The sequence below is a fragment of the Mustela nigripes genome, unplaced genomic scaffold (assembly GCF_022355385.1).
Source record: "Mustela nigripes isolate SB6536 unplaced genomic scaffold, MUSNIG.SB6536 HiC_scaffold_39, whole genome shotgun sequence".
In the NCBI taxonomy this organism is placed as follows: Eukaryota; Metazoa; Chordata; class Mammalia; order Carnivora; family Mustelidae; genus Mustela; species Mustela nigripes.
This window is the reverse complement of record NW_026739454.1, coordinates 5,210-13,512: the sequence shown is the minus strand read 5'-3', so window position 1 is coordinate 13,512 and position 8,303 is coordinate 5,210. Positions and strand designations below refer to the sequence as shown.

The 8,303-nt window shown below is 34.9% G+C and overlaps 1 pseudogene; it reads left to right on the top strand.

Moving 5' to 3' along the window:
* The first annotated feature begins 6,536 nt into the window (after nt 1-6,536).
* On the top strand, nt 6,537-6,619 carry LOC132008081 (small nucleolar RNA U3; annotated as a pseudogene).
* The last annotated feature ends 1,684 nt before the right edge of the window (nt 6,620-8,303 follow it).

The window sequence follows — 8,303 nt, the reverse complement described above, 5'->3', positions numbered from 1 at the left end:
GAGATTCTTTCTATCTGCCCCTACCCTGCTCATGTGCTCTCATTTGGAATTGACACAGCCTCACTTGTTGTGTGGTTGTAATTGACACTACCCTTTCATTCTCTCTCAGATAAATAAATAAATCTTTAAAAAATAATAAAATTAATAAAATTGGTTTAAGAACAGGCAGCAATTATTTAGTTAATACAAATTGCAACTGGTCTTCCTTTTGGGTTATTATTTCAACTGGTAATTTCTCATAGGCTAGACATCTCAAAAAATTTTTCTTTCTCTAGTCTTCTTCAGTCTGCATAACCAGCTTTATTTTTTTGGAAGGTTTCTCCTGTCTGTCTCCTCCTTCACACTTCCATTAGGCATAACTTGTTGCAGCTCAAAGTTTGGTCTAGGGACCAGCAATATTGGCATCAACTGGGAACTTGTTAGATATGCAGAATCTCAGATTGCACCTAGAACTGCTAAATCAGAATCTGCATTTAAAAAGAGAGAAGACAAATAAAATTAGAAATGAAAGAGGAGACATTACAACTGATACCACAAAAATACAAAGAACCATAAGAACAATGAAGATGAACAATCCTATGTGAAAAAATTATATAATCTAAAAGAAAGAGGTAAATTCTTAGAAACATACAACCTTTCACGATTGAATCAAGAAGAAATAGAAAGCCTGAATAGGCCAATAATGAGGAAAGAGACTGAGTCAGTTAAGCAACAATAACAACAATAAAACAAAGAAAAGCCCAGAACCAAGTGGCCTTACTGGTGAATTGCACCAGTCAAAGAAGAATTAATATCAATCTTTCTTAAACTCCTCCGAATTTATAAGTGGAAAGAACACTTCCAAACTATCTTATGAAGCTACTATCCCCAGATACCAAAGATACAACAGAAAAGCTAAAGGCCGGGACACCTAGGTGGCTCAGTTGTTAGCCATCTGCCTTCAGCTTAGGCCAACATCCCAGGGTGGTGAGATGGAGTGCCACATTAAGCTCCATGCTCAATGGGGAGCCTGCTTCTCCCTGTGCCTGGCACTTCCCCTGCTTATACTCTGTCAAATAAATAAATAAATAAAATCTTAAAAAAAAGAAAAATATGGGCCAATATTTCTAATAAATTTAGATGCTAAAGTCTTCAATAAAATGCTAATAAACTGAATTCCACAGTACATTAAAAAGGTCATATACTACAATTCCGTGGAATTTATCCCTGGGATGCTAGGATGGTTCAACATATGTAAACTGATTGATGTGATATATTACATAAACAGACTGAAAGATAAAAACCACATTGAATGTCTTAATGCAAAAAAATTTGACGATATTCAACATCCATTTAAGATAAAAATTTTCAACAAGATAGGATTGAAAGGGTCTTACCACAACACAATCAGGTCCATGTATGAAAGGTTGGCAGCTAGCATCATACTTAATGGTGAATAATTTAAACCTTTTCCTTTAAGATTTATCAAGAACCAAGGATACCCACTCTTGCTGCTTTTGTTCAACACAATTCTTAAAGTCCTAGCCAGAGCAATTAGGCAAGAAAAAGAAATAAAAAACACCAAATTGGAAAGAAGTCAAATTATCACTATTTGCAGATGACATGACCATATATGTGGAAAATCCTGAAGACTCAGCAAAAAACTGTTAGAACTAATAAATAAATTTAATAAAGTTGCAGGATACAAAATCAATATACAAAAATCAGTGGCATTTCTATACAGGAATGACTAACTATCTGAAAAGAAAATTAAGAAAATGATCTCATTCACAATAACAACTAAAAGAATAAAATAGGAATAAACTTAACCAAAGGGCTGAAGAGCTTATCCACTGAAAATATAAAATATTGATGAGGGATATTAAAGAAAACACAGACAAATAGAAATATATCCTTTGTACATGGATTATAAATAATATTGTCAAAATGTCCATTCAGTGAAATTGCCGTCAAAATCCCAATGGCATTCTTTTTAGAAATAGAAAAAAACAATTCTAGAATTCATATGGAAATACAAAAGACTCCAAATAGCCATGGCAATGTTGAGCAAGAGGAACAAAGCTGGAGGGCATCATACTTCCTGATTTCAAACTATATTTTAAAAACCACAGTAATTAAAATAGTATGGTACTTGCATAAAGATAGACATGTAGACCAATGAAACAGGATAGAAAGCCCAGAAATAAATACGAATACATGCATTTATGGCCAACTGATCTTTGACAAGTGTGCCATAAACACAGTGGAGAATGAATAATCTCTTTAATATATATACTGTTGGAAAAACTGGATATCCACATGGAGAAGGAAATTGGACTCCTCTCATACAATGTAGAAATAAGAGATAATTGATACAAAATCAACGCAAAGTAGATTAAAGACTTAAATGTAAGACCTGAGATACAAAACTACAAGAGGAAAAGATAGGGAAAAATCTTTTGACATTGGTCTTGGCATTGATTTCATGGAGATGACACTAAGTGCACAGGAAACCAAAGCAAAAATAGACAAATGGTATTGTATCAAAGAAAAATGCTCCTGCTACTGAAGGAAACAAACAGAATGAAGAAACAACTTACAGAATGGGAGAAATATTTTCAAACCATAAATCTTATAAGAGGTTAATATCCAAAAAAATATAAGGAACTCAGCTTAATAGGAAAAAAAATAACTTGATTACAAAGTGGGTGAAGGACCTAAATAGGTATCTCTCCAAAGAAGATATACAAATGGCCAATAGGCAGAGGAAAAGTTGCTCAACTTCACTGGTCATCAGGGAAATGCACATTGAAACCACAAGGAGTTATTGCCTCACATCTGTTAGAATAGCTATTATCACAAAGACAAAAGATGAATGTTGTCAAGGATGTGGAGAAAAGGGGAACCTTTGTACACCATTAGTGAGATGTAAATTGGTATAGCCATTATGAAAAATGGTATGGTGATTCTTCAAAAAATTAAAAATAGAGCAGCCATACATCTTAGCAATCACACTTCTGAGTATATATCCAAAATAAATGAAATCTGGAAGAGGTATGTGCACTTCCATGTTTTTGCAGCATTATTCCCAATAGTCAAGATATGGAAACAACCTAAATGTCCATCAGCAGATGTGTGGATAAAGAAAATGTAATACACACAGATGACACACAGACACAGGCTTTGCACACATACACACAAGAATATTATTCAGCTTTTTAAAGAAGGAAATCCTGCCACTTATGACTACATGGATGAACGTGGAGGACATTATGGCAACTGAAATAAGCAAGACACAGAAGGATAAATACTGCATGATATCACTTGGGTGGAATCTAAAATAGTCATATTTATAGAAGCAAGGAGTGACATTGTGGTTGCTAAGGGCTAGGAGGTGGGATGAATGGGGGAGATGTTGGTCAGAGTACGAAGTGTCAGCTCTACAACATGAATAAATTCTGGAGATCTAATGTCGAGTATGCTGGTTATAGTTAACAATATTGTATTGTATCCTTGAAGTTTGCTAAGTGGGTAGATCTTAAGTGTTCTCATAACCAAATAAACAAACAAGGTGATGGGTATGGTATGTTAATTAACTTGATTGTGGTAATCATTTCACAATTGATACATATATCAAAACTTCAAGTTGTATACCTTAAAAAATAGTATCCCTATTTTTCAATTACACTTTAATATATCTGGAAAAAATCCTTTGTTAAAACTTGGGAAAGAAAAGGAATCTGTATTTTAACAGAATCCCCAAGCGATAGGCCTGTGTTATACATTTTGAGAAGCAGTGGCATAGTGAATGGATGAGAGCATCAGATCTGGGTTTGGATTCTGAGTGCCCCTTGCCAGCTATGTAATCTGAGGCTGGCTACCTCAAGCTCTGAGTTCCTCATCTATAAAATGGGGACAGTAATGACAATAACAGTATGTAGCTTTGAGGGTTGACATGAGGATTAGATAAGATTATGCTCAATATCTGGCACATTTTTTGTACTCAACACATGTTAGTTAAGCATACACTTCTATTGTCATTGTCCAGTTGACAGCAACTTTTTCTCCCATTGGACCATTGTGATAATTTCCTGCCTGCTTTTCTAGTTTTAGGCTCTCCGCATTCATCCCATCCTCTACTCGAGTGACAGTAATTTCCACCAGCAAATATCTGATAGTGATACTGCTCTCCTCAAAAAACTTCAGGGCCTCTCACTGCATTCATTAGCATTTTACTACATTTGTGAGCCAAATTTCTTTGCAGGAAATTTATAGCCTCCTACTGTCCGAGACCTCCCGGAGAGAAACATGGAAAGGCCCGAGGTGGGAGCTTCAGAATTGTGCCCTTGTTTTAACAAGAAAAAGCTGTTTGACTTTGTCTACCCTTCTTTGGGCTCCAATTTTCCCGATTCCGACAATTAAGTAGTTTGGTTAATAGTTTTACCAAGGTCTTTTACATCCAGTGATTGAGGATGCTGGAGCTGAAACCAGCTCTACTGTACACTAGGAATTCCAGAGCTTTGCACAATATTGAAAACTGAGGACAGGACCTCATTGCTAATGTCTTATTTCTGGAAATAAGTTTAGTCAGTCAGGAATTTTTTGATCACTGCCAACAGGTCTGCTGCATGGGCCCTCTCCATCCTCCAAAGGGAAATGAGATCATCTTTGGGGGCAGACCTCTTGCCTTGACCCCTACGGGAAAGTGGCCTTGCCTGGGAGAATCCTTTTCTTTTGTTAGGAGCTTTCTTGCCCCATCTCCTCTGTAAGGACCTTCCATTTTGTACAACTCCTCTGAGAGCCCTTCTGTTTGCTAGATGGGATACTACCAGATTTATGACTCCTTTAATGATGTCAATTAGATTTTTAAAATTTACTCAGTTGAATTTTTGTTACTTAACAGGAATAAATCTACATATGATATTTCAGAGAGTTTCTTTTTTTTAAGATTTTATTCATCTATTTATCACAGAGAGAGAGTGAGAGAGAGCGCAAGTAGGGGAAGCTGCAGGCAGAAGGAGAAAGCAGGCCTCCTGCTGAGCAGGGAGCCCAGTGCAGGGCTCAGTCCCAGGATCTGGGGATCATGACTGAGCTGAAGTCAGAAGCTTAACCAACTGAGCCACCCAAGCATCCCTAGGGAGCTGTTATTAAAAAGTGTCTACTATTACTTAAATCTTTTCATAAAAGAGATACTTGCCTTGGATGTTTTTTCCCCACAGAAATAACAAGTATATGGTGTTAAATTAAGAAGAACATATTTTATTATATGTGTTAGAAAAACAATTGTATTCTCAGTAAAAATCATGCATTTTAGAAATTTTTTTTTTTTGCTTTTGATTTGGATGTGACTCTACACTTTTGAATAGGCTTCTGATATACCTTTGAAGCAGTCTCTAGGAGCAGATCTACCAGAATTATATTCCCAGAAAGGAGTAATGGAGCCCAAGATAAATTTTATTCTCAAGAAACTCAAAGTTTGATTTTAAGGATGCCATGTTAAGTTTTTCAGTTGTTAAAGTAGCAAGTATTTGTGACTTTGTTGTTATAGAAATAAAATTTATTTCACAATTATTTACATTTTTTTCTCAATCCTGTGCCTGAAAAAAGTAAAACATTTTGTGAGGTGTTTAATTAATCTAGATTCTTTTCTATGATTCTTACTATTAATGTGAATATTTAATGTTGTGTATTTATTTCCCAAAGGCGGTTATTAAATTAATGGTGCATTTTAAACATGAATTGTATTTTAGAATTGAGAACTCATTGGAGATCGTTTTTTTCATCACCCAAGTAGGTAGAATTGATCTATAGGAAACAGGAGACACTGGATTTTCAGTTCTTGAGATTGGGTAATGTTTTAGGCATTAATTCCGCCCCCCCCCTCCCCCGTGGAGTCCAGCATAGTATCCTAGCGGTAAATTCTTATGTAGATATCTGTTAAAATAATGAATATACAAACACCAAAAATCAAGATACGAATTTAGCATAGTTTTTTGGATGGACATTGCTGTATTTGAGCTAACTGCTGAAAGAGCAAATGAAATAATTTAATACTATCCTTCCTGGGGTGAAGTCATAAAGGAGTCATAGCTCTGGGCTATTCCTAAGCAATAAGCAAGGAGGAGGCTACGTGTAGAACGAACTAAATTTTTGGTATTGAAAAGTGTCAATGAAAAAACTGGGGATGGTAAAAGAAAATATTGTTACTTTCTATATTTTGCTTTGGGCTCATTGTATAGACTCTGGGAAATCAATGGAAAATTCATCTCTGCCATCTTGAATAGAAGCCCAAGCAAATTATGATGAATCAGGTTTTTTTTTTTTTTTCCCAATTCTGTAGCTTTTAATACATACTTACACAATCTTGATTTACTCACTGAACTCTCAGGAATTTGTTATAGTCATTAAGTATCATCTTTAATTTTCTTATTAATTGTTTCTCACTGTCCCCAAAGGAAGGAAAGTTTGCTGGAAAGAACTCCGGACTAATTTTTATCTGCCCATTAAGAGTGGCTCTCTCGACACACACTAGACTGTGTTAAAAATAACTCTATCTTAAAACTATACTTTCAGGGATCATTTCTATAGTTTGTTACTAGAGAAGAGTCTCTGAATGTGTAAAAATAATGATCTTTCTGGGTGTTATTTTTCTCATCTGTAGCATCTGATAATCTCTAAACTATCTTTCAAGTCCAAGATTCCATGACTTCTGTGATACCGTAACCCATGAAAAGCAGTAATTTCTAAGACTTCAGGTATAATACAAGTGCCTCAATTTCTGAGAATCCAATGTGATAGTGCTGTTCGACTATTAGCCATATTTAGGACACATTTTACTAATTCTGAACTCTTTATGCTTCGCTCAGGAGAAGCTCTATTAAGGAAATATGAAATCCTTTATATAAGAAAGCCTTACAAATACAAGCTACAAGCCAGAAGTAAATAATTATACAAGCATTATTCATTAATTCATATTAATTGGTCAAAATTTAAATGAGGTACCTTAAATTGAATAAGCATATAGTTCTGATTGTAAGTAATGACCAATTCCCAAGTATTAATTAGATATGGGAAACTGATCATTAACTTGTCTTGAAAGTAAACATGTACACATATCATGGGCGAAAATACGAAACAGAGGATCTCTATGAAACCACCTCAGCAAATTTGCATCTGTCCATGTGTGTGTGTGTATACATTTATGTATAGAAAAACTGTATAGAGGCACAGAAATGAGTTTAATAGTCACCCTTTTTATTTTTTACTTTAATTAAATGTTAAAGTTCTTTACAAGTCTTAATACATATAAATTAAATCACTAACCAATTTATATACTGGAATTTTTGAGGCCTGTTGGAAATGCTATTAGAAAAATGTCTGTTGGTTTAAAGTCATTTAAATCTTTAAATTCATAATATTGTCTGTATTAAAAAAGACAATGGAGGTAAAGTCTTCAGCTATTTTTCAATTACCAGATGACAATATCTGTGTATGACCCGTGGTGGTGGGTCTTCAGATATCAGGGTTACTCACTGAACCCCGACTATGCACCTTAGGGAAGTGAGAAGGAAGGGCTTTATTGTAGCTGTGACCCAGCTTCTTCTGACCTTGTAAAGGAGCACCTAGGCTCTGGGTGTAGCTCTGTAGAGTTCAGTTAGAGAACTGACCTACATCAGTCTCATGTTGTTTACATGACCTTTAACCCAGATATGTGTTTACATATTACCTTGTTTCAAAATGGTCTTTAGGAGATCTAGAACCAAGTACTTTGCGTCAAAAGTCATGTGTCTTGATAATTGAGATGTAAAACTTGACATTACGTTGTTAAAAAAAGGTGGTCTCTGTGACTCTTTTCTATAAAGGGTAGATTAAAAATCAGTTTAAGACATCCACGGAGCAAGTGATTTTATGATTTAGATGAAGGAGGTGGGTTTATAGATTTCATCCACAAACAAAATAACAGTGTTTAACCTTTGTTGAGAATACAGGCTATAAAAGTCTTTTTTTTTTTTTTCTTTCTATACAAAGCGCATGTTTTATATAAGCCCAAAGAGGAAGAGATAGATGTAGTGAATATCTACAAATTTAGGGGTATTACTTTTGTACCCTTGAACAAACATATATTGTATCTAAAGAGAATGTATCAAGTACCTGCTTAACATCCTGAAGAGTACTATCATTAATATGCAGATGCTGGTTTCTGTAATTCATAAGCATGAGAACAAAGCTAAATGCAAAATATGCTTAAACCATTGACTAACTTCTTACAGACATTAGTTATTTCCTTATGGGGCTACATAAGAAAGCAAAACCCCCCAAATTAT